This window comes from Lactuca sativa, chromosome 9 (assembly GCF_002870075.4).
Source record: "Lactuca sativa cultivar Salinas chromosome 9, Lsat_Salinas_v11, whole genome shotgun sequence".
NCBI classification, from domain to species: domain Eukaryota; kingdom Viridiplantae; phylum Streptophyta; class Magnoliopsida; order Asterales; family Asteraceae; genus Lactuca; species Lactuca sativa.
In genome coordinates, this window is record NC_056631.2 from 167,183,181 (window position 1) to 167,204,884 (window position 21,704).

General features: G+C 38.5%; 1 long non-coding RNA gene and 1 other non-coding gene across 2 annotated transcripts; both read right to left on the reverse strand.

The window, feature by feature from the left end:
• Nucleotides 1–793: 793 nt before the first annotated feature.
• LOC111912692 (uncharacterized) lies at nucleotides 794–2,649 on the reverse strand. Its single transcript, XR_002857261.2, has 3 exons — nucleotides 2,556–2,649; nucleotides 1,901–1,955; nucleotides 794–1,410 (listed from the first exon to the last, which is right to left on the reverse strand). It is a non-coding gene; the product is annotated as an uncharacterized LOC111912692 (long non-coding RNA).
• Nucleotides 2,650–4,013: 1,364 nt separating this feature from the next.
• LOC111912768 (U6 spliceosomal RNA) lies at nucleotides 4,014–4,116 on the reverse strand. The gene has a single exon (XR_002857315.1). It is a non-coding gene; the product is annotated as a U6 spliceosomal RNA (small nuclear RNA).
• Nucleotides 4,117–21,704: the final 17,588 nt, after the last annotated feature.

The following is a 21,704-nucleotide window of genomic DNA, read 5'->3' on the forward strand; positions in this document are numbered from 1 at the left end:
AATTGTGCAAATGGTTGATAAAGACTAGAAGAGTAACGAAATTTAGTCTTATTTATTAAGTAAATAGTCTCATAGTTACTCTTCCGGTTTCAACTGCTACAACAGAGAGGTAATTTTCAACAACGAGTCTTATTAAAACAAGATTACAGAATAAAATGGAAGACGAGTTTTTGAACTACTCATTGGTTTTGTACTTCAAAAGGGAATTTTCTGAAAAAATTAGTTTAAAGACAATTGTGCAAGACTATAAAGATGTAAAAAATCTGAGAGTTGCCATTTGATAAACATTGTAAAAGTATTTAATATTAATCCATTTTTTCAATGTCATAACGCTAAACCAAATAAAAGTTCTTTATATTATTTATTTTATGTTTTGATTTGATGATTTCAGCCCCATAGTTTTACTACTCGTGTTCCGCCCTGTTCACCGATCGTAAAAATCAATTCTATGTGGTTTTTGTGGGTTTTATCGGTGGCACTTTAAACTACCACACCCTACATTTTTTAGAAATAGCAAAAATTACAAAAATGTCCCTTTCAACTGATGTGTCCATCGGTTAAAAAAAAAAAGAAATTGGATACCCTTACCCTTAATGACATTCATCCATATTCTTATAGCCAGTAGTCTCATAACCAATAATAGAAAAATAATCATAGTGTCCACAAAGTAACAGAAGTGAGGGCCGAACTTTTATTACAGAGATTCTCATATTTTATCCACTATAACATACCACTTCTATATATATAGCCTATGAACAAAATTAAAACCGCTTTTTAAACCAAATACGTCTAATTCAACAACTAATAATATATATCATATTCCATTCCTGTTGGACTTGTATAGAACAGAAGAATAGCTATACATAATTTTAGTAAACTAGGTCTTCTTGGTAATTCGTAGACTAAAATGGAAGAAAATGAAACCCAGAAGAAAAGACTAATACATATCCAAACTAATAATATTCAATAGTGTTATAGAAGAGACGACATCAAAAGCATCAACAGAGTCTCTACTTGGTCCAATAACCACACCTCAGAAAGATGTTGAAACCACAAGTGACAACTGCCAACGCAATGAAGGACCCATTAACAAAAAGCCTCGACCAGTAGTCGCCCTCTAAAACCCTAAGAATAATCTGATGAACAGCTATCGCCATAGCAGAAAGTGCAATAAGCATGGCATTCCTTGCTAGCTCCTCGATCTTTTTCCAGAGTGTGGGTCCCACACTCATTCCAACAACAAGCACATTCATGGAGATGCATAGAGCTATCAAGTCCGCATAGAAGAACACCCAATCGCCATCTCTGTTCCCAAGGGTTGCAAGTCCTCCTGGGAATCGTACCAGACACATCACCATGTTGAACACTACGCTTCCAGCTACCATCACCAAATTATTCCGAAAATCCATCCTGCTATGAAAAGTCAACCAAAGTCAAACCAAGAAAAGAAAAGATTCATAACAGCTGTAAATATGTAACAATATTGCTGAAATCTTCAAGGATTTAGTCAGCTTTAGCTTCGTAAGGTGAAAATTGTTGATGAAGTTTGTTAAAAGATGAAGAAAAAGTTACAGGAGTCGTTTTCTAAACTGGAAGGGGCTAGTTGTAACTTGTGGAAAATAAGAAATGAAGTAACTGTATTATTTTCAACTAAACAAGAGAAAATGGATGAGCATTTTACAGAGTTATTCTGGAAAATCGTTGCTGCAGTTTTAATTTCCATAGCTATTTGTTGATCTTAACTGTTATTTGTGGGTAATGACATGAATCAAAGTTTCTGTGGAGATTCATATATAATTTCACCTCCAAAAGTCCGATCGACAACAATAAATTGGATACAAAAACTCACGATCAAAGTTAATCAAAGATCGAGTATGGCATCGGAAGGATGCGATTGTACCTGACCCGAAAAAGCCTTGTTGTAACTCAATGTGATGCTCCGGTGAGACTCAGACCTGCATGAATTGAAAAAAAAATATGTAGGATTAAAACATTAATCTACTAAGGGATTTGGAAGAACATGAGCCGAAATATAAATTAGGTATTTGTTTTTCGGGACTTCTTAACACTTAGAGAGAGAGAGAGAGAGAGAGAGAGGGGGGGGGGGGGGGGGGGGTTCAGTAAGTGGTGGGGCAAGTGAGGAAAGCAGCTGCTGTTCTCCGGCGAAAAAGGGATGAGGGGAAGATTTCACACACAATTTAAGGTGGGATAAATGGGATTTTCCGGCAGGTTAAGAGCTGGAGTTTGGTTTTGTGAATCGGAGGGTGGTATAGCTTGCCGGCAGGGGGTAGGGGTGTCTGATGGGATTGTGGTGCATGGCAGAAAGGGAGGAAATGGGGGAGGCGGAGTGAGTGGTGGTATGAAGCTCATGGTCTGTGTTTAGGGTTTACGGTGGTATTGTACGGTGGGTTATCAGCGGCGAGGTGTGACTGTGAGGGTTTATTGTTAGAGGAGGGAAGAGTGAGTGACCGCGGACGGCGGTGGACCGGTAACAGAAGATGAGAGAGGGGACGATGGTTGGAGAAGAAGGAGAGGGAGAGATGAAGAAGACATACCTTCAAGACCTTCTTGCCAATGCTGTGGAATTAATGGAAGTTTCGTAGGGAATGAGTGAAGTCTCGGAATTCTATTATTTATTGGCAAATTAGTGTACGGAAAAGTAAGGAAGGAAGAAATTATCCTTATATACTATTGTGGCAAGTAAAAGGAGAATAATATCGTTTTTGTTGCATTTTCAATTTTTGACAATCCTTTTTCTCCTTCAAACCATTTGTAGGACACTTTTTAAAATTCAATACTATGCTAATTCCAATGGATGTATCTAACAATTTTCAATTTTTTTTTTCTTGCCAATGTATTATTTTTACAATCATGCAAAAACACCAAGATATTAGTTTCGTTTCTTGACAATCCTTTTTCTCCTTCAAACCATTTGTAGGATAATTTTTAAAATTCCATACTATCCTAATTCCTAATGATGTATCTTAACCATTTTCAATCTTTTTTTCTTGCCAAAGTATTATTTTTACAATCATGCAAATAAACCAAGGTGTTATTTTTGTTTCTTAACGAATCTTTTTTTTTTCTCCTTCAAACCTTTTGTGGGACAGTTTTTAAAATTCCATATTATCCTAATTCCCATGGATGTATCTAACCATTTTCAATCGGGATAATGACTTAAAAGGGTAATAAGGTTTTTAGTTTGTCTGTATTAGGTCACTAAGGTTTTTTTTTTGTGCGTATTAGACCAATATGGTTGTTATTACCGTTTAGAAATAGTCATTTTTACCGGTTAAAACCAAACCGGTAAAAATGACTATTTCTAAACGGTAATAACAACCATATTGGTCTAATACGCACAAAAAAAAAACTTTAGTGACCTAATACGGACAAACTGGAAACTTTATTACCCTCCTAAGTCATTAACGTTAATTATTTATAAAACATGCTTACTAATCAATGTGACTGATTTGATGATCTTCATTACATAAATATGCAATATTTTATCAATAACTTCTTTTTTGTCATTTAAATGTTTACATGAACACATCTATGTGTACAAAAACAATCTCACTTTGATACCTCCCATCAATTTCTACATTTGATAACGAATGGAAATGTAAAACCAACGCATATGATGTCTATTATCAATTATTTTATAAAAAGCAAAATCACAACATGAACTAAGAAACTGAAGTTTCAAGATGAATAAAAAAATCAACACATAAACAAACACATACAGACTATATACAACACATAAACAGAAGTTTATAAAGCATGAAACTCAGGAAAAGTAAAAAACTTAAAAGAGACTTTATAGAAAAAAAAAGATCACCCTTACTTGCCACAAATGATTAAAGACATCAACAAGAAGATCAATCTGACCATAAAATCCACATGTTGTTTGATCATGACTTCAGCAGATGAACTACTGAAACGTAAGAGTTGCAATTAAATTCTATTAGCATTTGAAAAGGGAATTAGGGTTCCAGAGAAGGTGACGAAGGGTTAAAAAAAATTTGGACCATTTCTCGATTTGTGTGTGTCATCCTTGCGCAGGGGCCATGCTAATATTCTCTGTATCGTTCCAATTTTATCGGATGTCCCCAAAGGGACGACTATAGATGAAGAGCTTCGCCATATAGAGGAGTAGCAGGTTATATGGGACGACACGAGTTATAAACGAAGTAGTTTACTGTTGATGGTCATATATTCTCAATGTCTTTAAAATTAGGGTTAATGACTTAGGAGGGTAATAAGGTTTCCAGTTTGTCCGTATTAGGTCACTAAGGTTTTTTTTGTGCATATTAGACCAATATGGTTGTTATTACCGTTTAGAAATAGTCATTTTCACCGGTTAAAACCGGTAAAAGGACTATTTCTAAATGGTAATAGCAACCATATTGGTCTAATACGCACAAAAAAAAACCTTAGTGACCTAATACGGACAAACTAAAAACTTTATTACCCTCCTAAGTCATTATCCCTTTTCAATCTTTTTTCTTGGTATTATTTTTACAATCATGCAAAAACACAAGGTGTTATTTTTGTTTCTTAGACAATCCTTTTTCTCGTACACACCATTTATAGGACACTTTCTAAAACTTTATAGTATCCTAATTCTTGTGGATATATATATATATATATATATATATATATATATATATATATATATATATATATATATATATATATATATATATATATTTTTTTTTTTTTGGGTTTTGGTCCAAACCCCAAAAATGGTTCGTACAGTATGTATTTTTTTTGGGTTTTGGTCCAAACCCCAAATATTTTGGATTGGTAATTATTTTAAGCTGGTTTTTTTTTTTTTTTTTTTTTTTTTTTTTTTTTTTTTTTTTTTGGTGGTTTTGGTATCTCAGAAAATTGAAAACACTAAAATACCTTTGATGTATTTATTTTTCATTTTTCTTTTATTTCTTTTTTTAAATTTAACATTTTGTATTTATTCTTATAATTAAATAATAAGAGCTCTCCCTCTCTCTCTCTTCCAAATATTCATTTTTCAGTTATTTCATAATCAAATCCATTTTTCTCAATTTCCTCTCAAATGGGTTATCTCTCTCTTTCTTCCTCCTTATCATCGTTTTCATTGAGCTCTGTTTTCATGGCTGCTCTATCACACAATGGGAAGACGTACGAGCTCTCAAATCATTCAGAAATAGTCTCATTATTTCTCGATCTTTCTTTCTTCTAAACCACCACTAAATGAGTCTTGATCCATGGGTTTGTGTTTTTGATTTCCGGTGGTAGATTTTGTAGATTAATCGTAGGTATTTTCAAGGGATAGTCATAAGGAGAATGATATTGGTGGAACAAGAATGAGTTTTAATCAATCGCTAAAAAAACCCATTACAGCTCGAAAATCAGGATTTCGATTGCAATCGACGTGAACCTTGTTGTCGCTGATGGCGAGCTCGACGTTCCAAATATCGGGATTCATTTGCCATAGAACAAATCTGTTAGTGTCGGCGGCTCTAGCATAGAACTAATTCGCTGATGATTTTAGGGTTCTTATTTTTTCATCTGTCGAGTTCTTCACTTATTAGATTTTATCCTGTTTGATATGAAATTCTAAATTGATGTTGTTTGGGATATGTTTGTTGAAAGATGATTGAAAAAAGCCCTTTCCAACATTAGAGAATAAGGAAAAGTAGATAGGTGGGTGAACTAGGGCAGTAGAGGGCAAGAAAAACTCACCCCTCATGAACTTCCCCGACTTCAACACCAGAGAAAAAAAAGAGGCAACAACAGTTCATTGGTGGTTGCAGAGGAAGAGAAAGGTCGTCAGAGATGTGATCGGAGATAGAGATATAACCGAAGATGCGGATGGCTACCGGTGGTGGTGAGATAAAGCGGCTAAGGGGGTTCTTGTGAGGTTTATGTTTCCGATAACCATGGTGATCTGAAAGGGATCGAAAATTTAAGTCTCATTCACCAAAATTAGTACCCTAGAATACGGTGGTATATGTTTCCTGTAACTGTGGGGACCGATTTCTTATGTGGATTCTGGAAAACAAAGTGATAAATTAGCAGAAGGACATTTTGGGTTTGAATTTGGCGTAGTAGTGCAGTGTCGGCAATCTCATTTAGGAAGAAGATGAGACATGTGAAAAGATGAAACTTAATATTCTGACTGACTTATTAAGTTCAGTTTCTTTAGGTACTCATATGGATAAGCGGCTTTGGGCTTATGATCCTTCATGTCTTTTTTCTGTCAAATATACAGGGAGACTTATTGATGTTGGTCGTTTGCCTCAAGGAGGAACAAAGACTAGATGGAACAAATTTGCCCTAACAAAGATCAATATTTTCATATGGTGAGTGATGTTAGACCGTCTCCCAGTTAGATCAAAATTAGCTGAGAGAGGCATGGATTTGGATTCAACTTTATGTCCTATTTGTCAGGATAATCTGGAGACTGTTTCTTATATTTTTCCAGGGCCAGCTAGATGTCCAAATTTGAAGGTGGGTGGCTCTATGGTTGGATTTAGATTGTATCATCCCGAAAATCGAGACCGATTTTTTTTTTTATTTTAATTGTATTACTTGTAAAATTTAGTTTGAGGAAAACATCACTAATATCACATAAGTCCATAAACAACGATTATATGTCTCACCCATATCATCAAATAGTAATATTATCAGAGTAAAATCCCAGAAATCTCAAACGCGGAATCATGTGTGTGTGTATGATGCGCTGCTACCCCACCGACTCTTTCCCCTTAGATGAAAAGGTACCTGAAACCAAAACTAAAAACCATAAGCACAAAGCTTAGTGAGTTTCCCCCATCATGCCACATACCACATAATATTGCATATTCATTGGCATCTTCCAACCATTATGTAATATCCCAAAAATACGAGCCAAAAATTTCGTTTTTAAAACATGTACTTAGCAAAACATTTAGGAATAAATCATTCAACGATCATTTTATTTCACAAAAGATGTTGCATGTCGGAAAAACATTGTCATAATCATAAAAGTGTCAGAATACAATTTCCCAGGAAGATATCATAATGCGGAATACAAGCAGGTGTGTGATGTACCGCTACCGCGCCAGCTCCTTCACCTTCAAAAAAGAGGTACCTGAAACCAAAACTGAAAACTGTAAGCACGAAGCTTAGTGAGTTTCCCCCATCTTACCACATACCATACAATTATATATCATACATACTGTCGGGTAATTCTGGGGTGCCTGACCTACCCGGTACGGTCATTCTGGGGTGCCGACCTACCCGTGTCAAGCCGTTCTGGGGTGCTGGCTACCCATGTCAAGCCATTCTGGGGTGCTGACTACCCTTCGGTCCTAACGACCGAACCTCGGGGACTATTTCACCCCCTACTACTACTACTATCACATATCATAATATAACATATTATCAGACATATATGGGGTGTTTAAACTACCCTTCGGTCCTAACAACCGAACTTGGGGACTGCTCCCCTCCTACTACCTCTAACTCATATAACAGATCATGCTAGCATATAAATATAACATCACATACTGTCAGACGTATCTAGGGTGTCTGACTACCCTTCGGTCCTAACAACCGAACTCTACTACTATCACATATAACATATTATGCTAGCATATAACATATAAGGTAGTAGCAAACCTAGATGATATCACAGAGACAATCATCTATCATACGTCTCCTACTGGTGAGCCGGCATTATGGCCTTAGACCCACCACTACTGGAAGGTAACTCACATCAAAGTAGCTGCTGATCTGTGCGGGAACTGACTGTTTGCTGATGCTGCTGCCCTGGGAATCCTCCGGCTATAATTCCCACGAAACACCCAGTCAAATACTGCTAACCGACCTCAGGGTAAAATGACCTTTTACCCCTAATCAACCAAGAGTCCAAGTCAAAGTCAACTGCCAGTTGACTAGACTCGCCGAGTTGGCTTGCCAACTCGCCGAGTCCCCTTCCCTTAGTCTGACCATAAATCCATCTTTACTCGTCGAGTTAGGCGTTGACTCGACACATTTTCCTTCTATACCCAAGGCCAATAGTCCTTCATCCTACTCGCCGAGTTGTATGAACAACTCGCCGACTTCGTCTTCATCTGAAGAACACTCTAAGCTATGACTCGCCGAGTAGTATGAACAACTCGCCGAGTTGTTCTTGAGGCAAGAAGATTGCCTTGAACTTGCCGAGTCATGGCATTGACTCGCCGAGTTACTTCATGAGTGAGTCTGGCTTCCGACCCACTGAGTCACACCCAATGACTCTCTACTCCAAACCGCAAATGCGAAAAGGGGGAAAACTCGAGGACTCGCGACTCGACTCGCCAAGTCAGATGAACGACTCGCCGAGTCGGCAACATGAAAATACTATACACGCGATTCTGCTTGAATCCAGCTCATGCTATTCATAGATCTGGGTTTCTAAGGGCATGAATAACACGTAAAGTTTCCAACTTTACGTGTAATTAATCACCAATAAAGGTTTTATGGCTCAAAATGCACCAAAAGAGTAGATCTAGGGCTTTCATGCAATATGGCTCCATAAAGGCAGTAGATCTAAGCTCCTGGAGCTCAATCACAGCTAGATCTAGAGGCTAGCAACTTATTACAAACCATAAGGCACAATCAAGCTGGGGGAAAAACTCAAGAAGGACTTCCATGGAGCTAAAAGAGACTATAAGCATGAAAACAGAGGGGAAATCGAGTTATACCTTAAGGAAAACACTAAGATAGCTCAAAGATGCCTAGCCTCCTCCTCTTCTTCTTGATCTACTCTCCTTCCCTCACCAAATCTTCAAGAAAACACACCAAATAGCTTCAACTCACAATGAACAAGGCTTGAACGAAGTATAGAGCTCTGAGGGTGAATGGGGGCGAGCTTGGGGGCGGATAAGAGGGTTTAAATAGGGTGCAAACCCTTGAAATTTAGGGTTTCATCAGACAGCGGGGACTCGTTGAGTCCAGAATATGGACTCGCCGAGTCGCCAACTTAAACGTGTTCGGGATCTCGTCTCTACTCGGCGAGTCGGACCAACAACTCGCCGAGTCCAAGGCTAAAAATGAAAAACACTCAAATAAATTTTACGTACCAGGAACCAGGTATCTTTCAACCGGTAACCAAGAGCTAACCTCTCATTCGGTATCTTTCAACCGGTATCCAGGGCTATTCCACCCCTACCACTACCACATAATGACATAGCATACTAGCACATAAAGCATACAGTTAGTGGCATAACAGATAATTATCACACAGACAATCATCCAACTACAACCTCCTACTAGTGGGCCGACGTTGTGGCCTTAGACCCACTTCTACTGGAAGGTAACTCACCTCAATGTCGTGTAGTGTCTGCAGTGTCCTCGATAAGGAAATCAACTCTTCTCGACTCCCCGATCCCTACACAATATCCTTTCTACGTTGTCATTCATACTCATAACCCCTATCAGGGTCAACCGAAGTACAAGTCAATGTCAAGGTCTACGCCTTGGTCAAAGTCAACATGTGGTTCACCAGACTCGCCGAGTTGGTTTGCCAACTCATCGAGTCCCCTCGTCTACAAAGAGCTACAACCTCGTCCCTACTCGCCGAGTCTTGCAAGGGCTCGACGAGTTTGCCTTTAACAACACATTGGGCCATCTTCAACCGACCCGCCGAGTTTGTTCTTGAACTCTTCGAGTTCATCTTCATCCATATGCAGATGTTCAGTCTATGACTCGCCGAGTTTCTTCCTAAACTTGTCGAGTCCTTCGATCTTTAAGTCCCTCACAACCCTCAACAGGCTGAGTGTTCCTTCCACTCAACCACATGCCATTTCCAGAAAAACATTCAATGGAAAATGCGACCCGACTCGCCAAGTCACTCAAACGACTCGCCGAGTCTCTCTTTGTTTAAAACTATCCTGTCAATTATAACGGATCTTAATGCATCAAAAATATAGATCTGGCCTCCTAGGGTCCATTTTATATGTAAAGTTACGAACTTGATGTACATGCAAGAGGGTTTTTGGCTCAAAAAGCCATAAAAAGGGCTCTATATGTTGCATGGGTCTCCCATGGCCATAAAGTTGGCAACTTTATGCCATGGGAACCCTCAATGGCTCCAAATCTGAAGTGATACTCCAATTATACATACAAATCCGGGCATAACTTCACTAAAGCTTGGAAAAAGGTAGAAAGTAGCCCCAAATCAAGATCTAATTAATAAATAGACAAGGTATCAGCTTTATACCTCAAGTGAGCAAGAAATGTGCCAAATCTTCTGGATCTACTTGCTCTCTCTTGATCTCTCAAGCTTCCTTCTTCTCTTCCAACTTCAAATATGCACAAAAAGGCACCATAAGCTCAAGAACACTCAATAAAGGCTTAGGTTTGCGATTTAGGGTTTTCTTTGGGTTGGGAGGAACGATGGAGGCTGTGTTGGAGAGCTATAAGTCGTTTAAATAGGGTGTAAACACTAAATATTAGGGTTTCATACTACAAATCTTACTTGTCGAGTCGGTCTTCCGACTCGTCGAGTAGATCACTTATCCGTCCGATCCAAAGTCGAGTCTACTTAATGAGTTGGGCCTCCAACTCGCCGAGTCCCAGAGCAAAACAAGAGTTTTCTTTAAATAATAAAGATACGTACCAGGAACCGGGTGTTAAAAATCTCCCCCTCTTATTTTAGACTTCGTCCCTGAAGTTTATTGTCGAATCCGAAAAGAGCTCGGGGTAGTGCTCCCTCATCTCGTCCTCCAGCTCCCATGTCCATTCCGAGCCCTTGCGGTGCTGCATTGCACCTTCACCAGCTCCACCCTCTTGTTCCTCAGATCCCTCGACTTCCAGTCGAGGATAGCTACGGGCCGCTCAATATAATTCAGGCTGTCATCCACCTGAATATCCTCCAAAGGCACCATTGTCGAGTCGTCCACCAAGCACTTCCGCAACTGGGAGACGTGAAAAGTAATGTGAATCTGACTGAGTTCGGCTGGTAGATCCATCCTATACGCCACCTTGCCCACCCGGGCTACAACCCTGAAAGGTCCAATATACTTGGGGCCCAACTAGACCCGATTCCTGAACTGGATGACACTTTTCCAAGGCGACACCTTCAAGAGTACCATATCCCCGACCTGGAACTCCAGGTCCGAACGACGCTTGTCAGCATAACTCTTCTGCCAACTCTGAGTAGTCTGAAGCCTGCTTTGGACCTGATGGATCCTCTCTGTAGTCTTGAGTACCACTTCGGTACTCCCCATAACCCTCTGGCCTACCTTACCCCAGCATATCGGGGTCATGCACTTCCTTCCATACAATATATCGAAGGGAGGACAGTCAATACTCGCATGATAGCTGCTATTGTAGGAAGACTCGGCCAAGGGAAGGTAAGTATCCCAACTACCTCCGAAGTCCAAAATGCATGCCCGCATCATATCCTACAAAGTCTGGATGGTCCGCTCGCTCTGGTCATCCATCTGCGGGTGAAAGGTGGTGCTAAAATGCAAACGAGTACCCAACTCGTCGTGAAACTTCTTCCAGAATCTGGAAGTGAACCACACATCCCTGTCAGAAATCACCAAGATTGGCACTCCATGCCGATTCACTATCTCCCTGATATAAATGTCGGCCAACTTTTCGGCCGAAATGCCCTCCTGAATCGGAATGTAATGGGCGCTCTTTGTCAATTGATCCACTATGACCCAAATCGAATCTACTCCCTGCGTAGCCATGGGAAGCTTTGTGATGAAATCCATAGTGATATCTTCCCATTTCCACAACGGGATATCTAACGGTTGGGTCTTGCCGTGAGGCCTATGGTGCTTGGCCTTGACCTTTTTGCAGGTCAAGCATCTCTCAACGTACCAAGCCACAACCCGCTTCATGCAGGGCCACCAATAATCATTACGAAGATCTCTATACATATTCGTTGTCCTGTGATGGATGGAAAACCTGGACTTGTGCGCCTCCTGCATCAATACCTGGCGCGCACCCCCATGATATGGGACCCACACCATCTGGTGTAAAGTCAATAATCCATGGCTATCATAATCGAAGTAGGAAACCTGTCCCACAATATGTTCACTCTTACGATGCTCCTCCTTGACCACCTCCTGTTGGGCCTCTTGAATCCGCTCTGTCACACCCCCAAATCGGAACGGCGGAAACGTTCGGGGGAGGAGGAAGTCATGTTTAGTATCACAACACATGCATCATAGTAATCAAAGTAACAAACAACCATTGCATTAATATTAGAGTGTTTACAATGTATTAGATTCACAAAAGATTGACTCCAAAGTAAATAACAAAACAAGACATGAAGCTACTATGCTCCATCTTATGAATTCGTGAGCGCGTACCTGTCTACTAGTTTCCTGAGAATAAAAGTTATTTTGAAAGAGTAGATCAACATTTAAGCTGGTGAGTTCATAAGTATTTATGTGATGAAAAGTAAGTTGTAAGTTCGTTTAGAAAAGTTCGCTTGTTCCTCCAGAAAATCCTATATTTTCTGATGTGATGAATGAAAGTAAAAATTATTCTACAATCCCTTCGATGAGTACTAAATGGATACAAGTTATATAGAATTTAGAGTAAACAGACAATCGATTGGGTGAATCTGCCCTAAGCCCACAACCAAAAAAGGAACAGGGAATGATGCGGAAGTCACACATCCCATTGTTTGTTAGATCTTCACTTTATATAACCCTGGTGTATTCATTTGGTACTTACGGTGTTAGCTGCAATAGTTCTTTATATTTGATAAAAACATTCTTTAAGAAAATCATATATTTCCCTTAGTAAAAATGATAACCGCAATATTTTCTTCTATATTCACTTAGTTTATACTAGCAATATATAATCTAATATCGAATGGACAGTTAAATTGGTGAATTTGCCCTAAGCCCACAACCAAACAAGGAACAGGAAGTAAGGTGGAAAGCACACATCCGACTGTCTATCGGATATTAATTATATAGAACTCTGATGTATAAACTAAGGTATTATAGAATTAACCACTAAAGGTCCTTTAAGTTATACTGGTTTAATAAATAAATTAAACCTTTTAAGGATAAGTTGCTAGTTTAGCCTACTAAATGTTCTATCTGAAAAGTATGTTTTTGTACTAGAAAACGGTATATTGAATTTGTATGCTATAACCTGACCCATACCTGATACTCCTTATAATTACTTGGTGTATACAGGATATATATATATATATATATATATATATATATATATATATATATATATATATATATATAGCTAAGATCGAACAGATAGTAGACTGGATGAATCTGCTCTAAGCCTACAACCAAACAAGGAACCGGAAATGAAGCGGAAAGCACACATCCTACTGTTTGTAGGATCCGATTAATATATATCCCTAATGTATCTACCGAGGAATCATAAAGTTAGCATTATAGGCCCCCTTCTAACAGAATGTACTAAGACTCGACTATACTGTTTGTTTGTTCTCTCATAAAAGTGTATGTTTTCCCAAGTTTTATGACTATATTTACTAGAAAATAGTTTGCATTACCTTTTATGTGAGAATATCACTACATGAATGTAATGGGAAAATGAACGTATATAATAGTATTGTATAAAATAACTACTAAACTACTAAACTACCTTAAAACTAGTTTGTTTAATTAACGTTAAAATGTGATGTGGTTATAACCATGTTGATTGACTAGTATTTAACACGGTGACCTGCTGTCGGCGAAACTAATGTGGCATTTGTCACCCCTTGGCATGCCAGCCAAACTGTAGCGAACAGTCGGGATGTGGGATTGTCAGTCCTGTATAGATCTATACACACAATGCCCTCTCTTCCTCCAGGAGACTATGGTTACAAAACGCGACATAACAAATATATTGCTAATCCATGAAGTAGTGGTTTCACATTATTGTTATATTGTTCTTGTTATAGTATGTTCCATCTGTTCTAGTTATAGTATCTTCCTCCCTGTTCTAGTCATAGTATGTTCCTCCCTGTTCTAGTTATAGTATGAACTGAACCCCTAAACTATACCTATTATAATTTACTAGTATGTTTGTTTTGAATTGTCCCTGATTGGTAGAAAAAACTCGATTATCTACTAAGTTATGCTTGAATTAAAAAAAACAGAGTTTTATATACAACAAAGTAACATGACTTTAAAAGAGTTTTTGAATTGATTTGATCACTTATAAAAGCATAAGAAATCATTTAATGTGATTGTTATCACAGATAAATATTAACACAATATCATTGTGTTCAACTTGTATTCCCCCATTAAAAGCATTTAAAACATTTACAAGATTGATTATAGGGGTATAAACTCACCTTTTGTGGGTGGTTCAATTGAAGATTCGAGTAAGGATGAGAAGTTCCACAAATGAAGTCCCGAGGTACAAACGATTCTTAATTGACATATATTGCTACATATATGTATATAATTAGTGTTTAAAACAACTAACATGAAGGGAAACAACCATAGAAACTAGGAAACACTCTCAATGGAGTGTTAGAATCACATGTGATTGATCATTAGGTGTTCACGACCAAACTCTAGGAGTCACGACCTTGGGAGGGTTTACAGCCCAAGATCCTATGAAGGGTTTATGACCCTTATGAAGGGTTTACGGCCATAAACCCTTCAAGATCTTTAAGATCTTTAAGATGGTGACAAAGAGTGATGAATCAAGGCTAGAACAAAGGGGTTGCTAAGCATGAACTAGTAAAGGATGAGATGCTTACGTTTTGTGAGTGAAATGAGAGATTTTCTTGGATGATACTTGAGAGAGAACGGAGTGTTTGCGGCTGGAACTTGGAGAAATGAAGAAAAATGAAGCAAACTCTCATATATGAAGGGTAGTTCACGGCTAGAAGAGTGTTTACGGCCATGAACATGGTTTGCGGCCGTGAACCTCATGTGTTGGGTTTTCTGGTCGGGTGCAGCCTTCTAATCTCTAGCTAATACTTCAAAACACTCAATCCTTAAGTGTACCAGGCTTAGAACTCATTAGAATGACCTTTAACAAGGCTAAAAGGCAATAGAATTAAGTATGACTTTTGGTTGATTGGATTAACTTTACAAGGTAGAAATTTACGGGTTGTCACATCATCCCCCCTTTAGATGGAATTTCGTCCCGAAATTAGCTTTCTTAGCCGTACTTCTAGGGTTGTGCTCCTATGACTGGTAGAATACCCACTCGTAGACCTAGGTAACTTTGCCCTTATGCTCATGATAGGATTCATACTTGGTCCATCTATCATCATCTCGTGTATTCAATTCGTATATAATTAAGATTAGTAAGACGGTCAGATGTGCAACTCTGCCCTAGGTCCAAAACCAAACAAGGAATAGGAGATAGGGCGGAAAAACACATACTAAATCCGCATAATCATAATTATATACCACCCTTGTGTATACACTTAATAGTGATAGGTGGGCTATATTCCTCTTTAGCATCTGTGCTTGAACTTGATCCGTTGGACGAGTGGTAGTTCGGGAAGGTATGTTGAGTATATGGTGTTACGGTTTCGAAGAGCAAGGTACTCCTCGCATGAGTACTTCGGGGTTTAGAAGACAAGAGACAATACTGAGGTCTAGGTCAGGTTGTCATTACGAATGGCCTGGTCTTCATTAATTTATCGTTTAAAGCGATGGGTTTTCAAAACACATAAACTTGGTATGGTGAGGACCACACCAATTCATGACAAAAGATGAAAACAGAGTCTTTATAGAAACAAATGATAGGCCGATTTGAAAGAAACATTTGTTATACGATGGTGTATCCCGAGTGTGTTCAACAATGTATTCTGTGCAGACTTTTTAGTGCTTTCAGTTTTCTCCTTGATATTACTACTATCACAAATCACACCGCGATGAGTGAGTACTAATAGTGAAAGTGTTTTGATAACTAGTGTCGATAGTTTATATTATGATCCTCTTTTGCACCTCTATGATCGCCTGGCATATACAAGTTATGTATAATTTAGATGAATAAGATGGTCAACTGAGTGAGTCTGCTCTAAATCCAAAACCAATCAAAGAACAGGAATTAAGGCTGAATCACTCACTCTAAGTCTATAAAATCTTAGCTATGCACAGCCCTGATGTACATACTAAGCCATCATATCTCACTTGTACGGATCTTTAGTTCTTTTATGAATGCTATGACTTATTTAGACGAGTGAGTTATTATAATTAGTTTTAAATGTTCTCCAAGTTTTAATCTTATATAAATATAAATTAAATTTTAAAGTAATTCTTATGTCGTAGATGTACCGCTGGTCGATGTTGACTCCGGGATAGTTTCTCCTGCAATGATCATCAGAATTCATCCATCCGCTCCTGAGTTCTTCATTATTGGGAAGTCCCTCTTGTAGTGCCCTGTCTCACCACAACCATAGCAGGCCTGGTTTATTTCTACTCCGGGGACTTGGGAGATCGGTTGTGCTGGCTCCCTGCAGAACGAGGCAGTGTGCCCACTCCTGCGGCAATTTATGCACTGCATTTCCCAACATTCTCTGGTATGGTGGTAGTTACACTCATCACACTTCGGGAGAGTTCCAGCATATCGTCTCGCAGGTGCTGGAGTAGCAGGTGTTGTGGCGGCGTATACAGTAACCATTTGTTGCTCCTGCAAGGTTTCTTGTGTTGTTCGCTCCTTCCTCTTGTTCCACGAATTTCGTTTATAGTTCCCTCCATTAGATGGCTCGGGAACTGGGACCACCACGCCATGGCGGGCTTCATGGTCAATGAGTCTTTGGGGCAGGCATTTGGCGCTATCGGAGGTTGTTGGGTTAGAATACAGTACATCCCCCTGAATTGGGGTAGATAACCCCCAGATGTATTTTTCTATCTTCTTACTCTCCAGGGTAACCATCCCGGGGCACAGTGCTGCCAGGTCGCTAAACCTATTAGTGTAGGTTACTATGTTTGAGCCGACCATGGTGTGCTCCCATAGTACTTGTTCCAGCTTTTGAACTTCGCCTCTTGCGCAATATTCTTCCAACTTCATCTCTTTTAGGTGCTCCCAGCCTATCGAGTTAGCCACTGATAGTTTCAGTGACTTAACATTGATATTCCACCATGTTAGGGCTCTGTCGAAGAAGGTGCAGGCAGCAAACTTCACCTTGCTCCCTTCTGGGCACAGACATATTTTGAAGACCGAATCTGTTTTCTTGAACCATTGCATCAGAGCAATGAGTCCCCTATTTCCATTAAAGGATTTGGGTGTGTAGTTGATGAAGTCCTTATACGAACACACCCATGCATGTTCGTGGGAAACTCCGGGGTTGGTTAAGTGGGTTCCGCTGCCATCCCCATCACTACCACTTTCACGGATGTGAGTTATAGCAGCGATTACTGCGGTTGTTATCGCTGCTTAGGGAGCAGCAGGATAGAATTGTGGTGGTGGATTCTCTGTTGTGCTATTGACTACGTGCCCTACAGGTCTACCGTGAGGTATCTTTTGCTAAAAAGAATACAAAGATGAGAAGGAAATAAGTTTATAGCAGTGGTTATAAGCTAAAAGTTGAATGACAAAGTTATCCTAGTTCTGAATGTATCTGATTCTGACTTTCATAGGGTTTTGGAAACAATTCATAAAGGGATTCTATATAAAATAAACTTTATGAATCATAAGTGGCTATCCTAGAATGAGTTTCTGTGAATTGAATAACTGATACTGGCTGCATGAAAAGAAATAATCCTAACACATAGTGTGAGTAGTGAAATCACTAGCTCACTAAGTCAATTAAGGTTATTATTTATTAGTGTGATGCATAAGACGTTTTAGTTTCTTCGGCTGATCCTTTCTTGGAAAACTCCTATTGAATCTCTTCTTGTTCCTCCTTGACTTCTCTACTGACTGCTATGATGGAGTGGTTACATCTATCAGGGTTTATCGTGCGAGAATGGAAGTGTCTAATGAATCTATGAGATTAAGTGTAACTTTATGGGGTGATCCTTACCGGGTCCTCCTATAATTGCGTAATGTAAACAAGTTGTATATAATTTAAGATTAAATAGACCTTCGAATAAGTGATTTGACTCCAAAACCACAACCAAACAAGGAACACGAAGTAGAGCATAGATCACAAATTCTAAGTCTATAAAATCTCAATTATATAAAACCTTGGAAGTATATACTCCGGAATCATAGACATACCAGAAGGGTCTTTTAAATTTTCACATATGTTATTTATAGTGCCTAAACTACTCCTATAGTATTTTAATGTAATGAACTTGGTATGTTTTAAACTTATTATTGTCTTATAGTATCATAAAATACTCCTATAGTATTTTAACTTGATGTTCTAATCTAGAAATCCCTTGAACAGAGTTAGGTAAGTTTTAAGACTGTTGCAACACCACATCACTCCCAAACATATGTCGGTCATATCTCAAATGAATATAGTTGATCAAGCTATATTGATCCCAAATATGATTATATAACTATCTAGGTTTGACTGTAGTGTCCAACCTTTGAATACTTATGTTCTGTTCTTCTTGTGATACTTGTTCTAGAATATATATATATATATATATATATATATATATATATATATATATATATAATCATGTACGTATACTTTTATAAAATATTGTTATATTTTTAAAATATACTTTTAGTCAGATCACTTCGGCCCCATTGCATATATAGTTGTATATCTTTTATAGGTTTATATACTTAGTTCACTATAAACAATGCCCTGATACCAATCTGTCACACCCCCAAACTGGAATGGCGGAAGCGGAGGACGTCATGTTTAGTATCATAACACATGCATCATAGTAATCAAAGTAACAAACATCCATTGCTTAATATTAAAGTGTTTACAATGTATTAGATTCACTCAAGATTGACTCCAAAGTAAATAACAAAACAAGACATGAAGCTGCTATGCTCCATCTTTTGAATCCCTGAGTGCGTACCTGTCTACTAGTTTCCTGAGAATACAAGTTATTTTGAAAGAGTAGATCAACATTTAAGCTGGTGAGTTCATAAGTATTTATGTGATGAAGAGTAACTTGTAAGTTCTTTTAGAAAAGTTCGCATGTTCCTCCAGAAAATCCTATATTTTCTGATGTGATGAATGAAAGTAAAAACGACTCTACAATCCCTTCTATAAGTACTAAATGGATACAATTTATATACAGTTTAGAGTAAACAAACAATCAATTGGGTGAATCCGCCCTAAGCCCTCAACAGAACAAGGAACATGGAATGAGGCGGAAGTCACACATCCCATTATTTGTTAGATCTTCACTGTATATAACACTGGCATATTCATTTGGTACTTACAGAGTTAACTATAATAGTTCTTTATATTTGATGAGAAAATTCTTTAAGAAAATCGTATATTTCCTTTAGTAAAAATGATAACGCAATAGTTCCTTCTATAATAACTTATTTTATACTAGCTATATATAATCTAATATCGAATGGACAGTTAAATGGGTGAATCTGCCCTAAGCCCACAACTAAACAAGGAACAGAAAGTAAGGCAGAAAGCACACATCCGACTGCTATCAGATATTAACTATATAGAACCCTGATGTATAAACTAAGGTATTATAGAATTAACCACTAAAGGTCCTTTAAGTTATATTGGTTAAATAAAATGAATTAAACCTTTTAAGGATAAGTTTCTAGTTTAGCCTACTAAATGTTCTATCTGAAAAGTATGTTTTTGTACTAGAAAACAGTATATTGAATTTGTATGCTATGTCCTGACCCATACCTGATACTCCTTATGATTACTTGGTGTATACCAGATATATATATATATATATATATATATATATATATATATATATATATATATATATATATATATATATATATATATAGCTAAGATTGAATAGATAGTAGATTGGGTGAATTTGCTCTAAGCCCACAACCAAACAAAGAACAGGAAATGAAGCAGAAAGCACACATCCTACTGTTTGTTGGATCCGGTTAATATATATCCCTAATGTATCTACCGAGGAATAATAAAGTTAGCATTATAGGCCCCCTTCTAACTGAATGTACTAAGACTCGACTATTTTGTTTGTTTGTTCTCTCATAAAAGTGTATGTTTCCCCAAGTTTTATAACTATCTTTACTAGAAAATAGTTTGCATTACCTTTTTTGTGAGAATTTCACTATTTGAATGTAATGGGAAAATGAAAGTATACAGTTGTATTGTATAAAATAACTACTGAAGTACTAAACTACCTTAAAACCAGTTTGTTTAATTAAGGTTAAAATGTGATGTGGTTATAACTATGTTGATTGACTAGTATTTAACACGGTGACCTGCTGTCAGCGAAACTAATGTGACATTTGTCACCCCTTGGCCTGCCATCCAAACTGTAGCGAACAGTCGGGATGCAAGATTTTCATTCCTGTATAGATCTATACACACAATGCCCACTCTCCCTTCAGGAGACTCTGGTTACAAAACGCGATGTGACATCCCAAAAATCATGACCAAAAATTTCATTTTTAAAAACTATTAAGCAAACCATGGTTATTAATTCATACATAAAACATCTTAATAATTTAAAGTATCCTACCAAAAACGTATTTATTTTATCAGAGTAAAACATCCCAGGCTAAATAAACAATGGTGTGTGCCATGCAATCATCCCGAGCTCTTCCCTCCGCTACCGGAAGTATCTGAAACGAAAACTAAAAACTGTAAGCAAGAAGCTTAGTGAGTCCCCCAACCAACCACATAGCATACATAATCACATACTGTAAGCATAGGGCCTCTCCCTCTACATCGGGCCCTGCCCGACTTCAGACGAATCCGACATCAAGCCCTGTCTGGCTTGGAGCCCCGCTCGGTATACAGATATGTTTCTCTTAGGCCCCGCTTGTCTCTAGGCGTTGCCCGCTAAACACATACATACATAACACATAAAAAATAGTTAAACATACTCTACCATACTCCTGATCTAAGGCCTCGCCTAACTTGGGCCTCACCCCTGTCCTGATAATGATGAGTCATGCAACCCCGTCCACGCTCCTGCTGATAGTGAGATACGGGCCTCCGGCCATAGTCACCTCCTTCCTAACTCGGTCCTCGCCCCTGCTCTGCTACTAATGAGATACGGAACCCCTTCCATACTTGGCTAGTTATGAGATATGGGACCTCGCCCACACTCACCTCCCTACAAGGCACTTACAAGTATCACAAAGACAATAATTATAAACTAACATTCAACATATAGACCTTCCTCGGGTTTCCCCGATATCAGACCTTGGTCTGGAACCTATCACCTTTGTCACATACGAGAACCACAACTATCTTAGAATACTACATTCCTCGGGCCTCACCTGAAACAAATCATAAAAATGCCTAGGGCTAACCTTTGGGTCTTCCTATTGTACAAACATAATGGGCTGACATTGTGGCCGTAGACCCATGCACATAGTGAGGAGACTCACCTTGCACTGTAGAAGACTAGTTGAACACTTCTGACTGCTAACCGGCAACTTCTGAACCACTTACCCTTCGGCTTCCCGAACCATCAATACCCAAAATAACATTTAGACCACAATAATCCAAAAGTCAACCCTGGTCAAATTTGGTCATAGTCAACCTCTAGTTGACTTGACTCGCCGAGTTGGTCTACCGACTCATCGAGTCAATACTCCTACTACCCAATACAACCCCTACTCTACTCTTCGAGTCTAGCAAGAACTCGACAAGTCCTCTTTCAACCATACAATCAGGACCA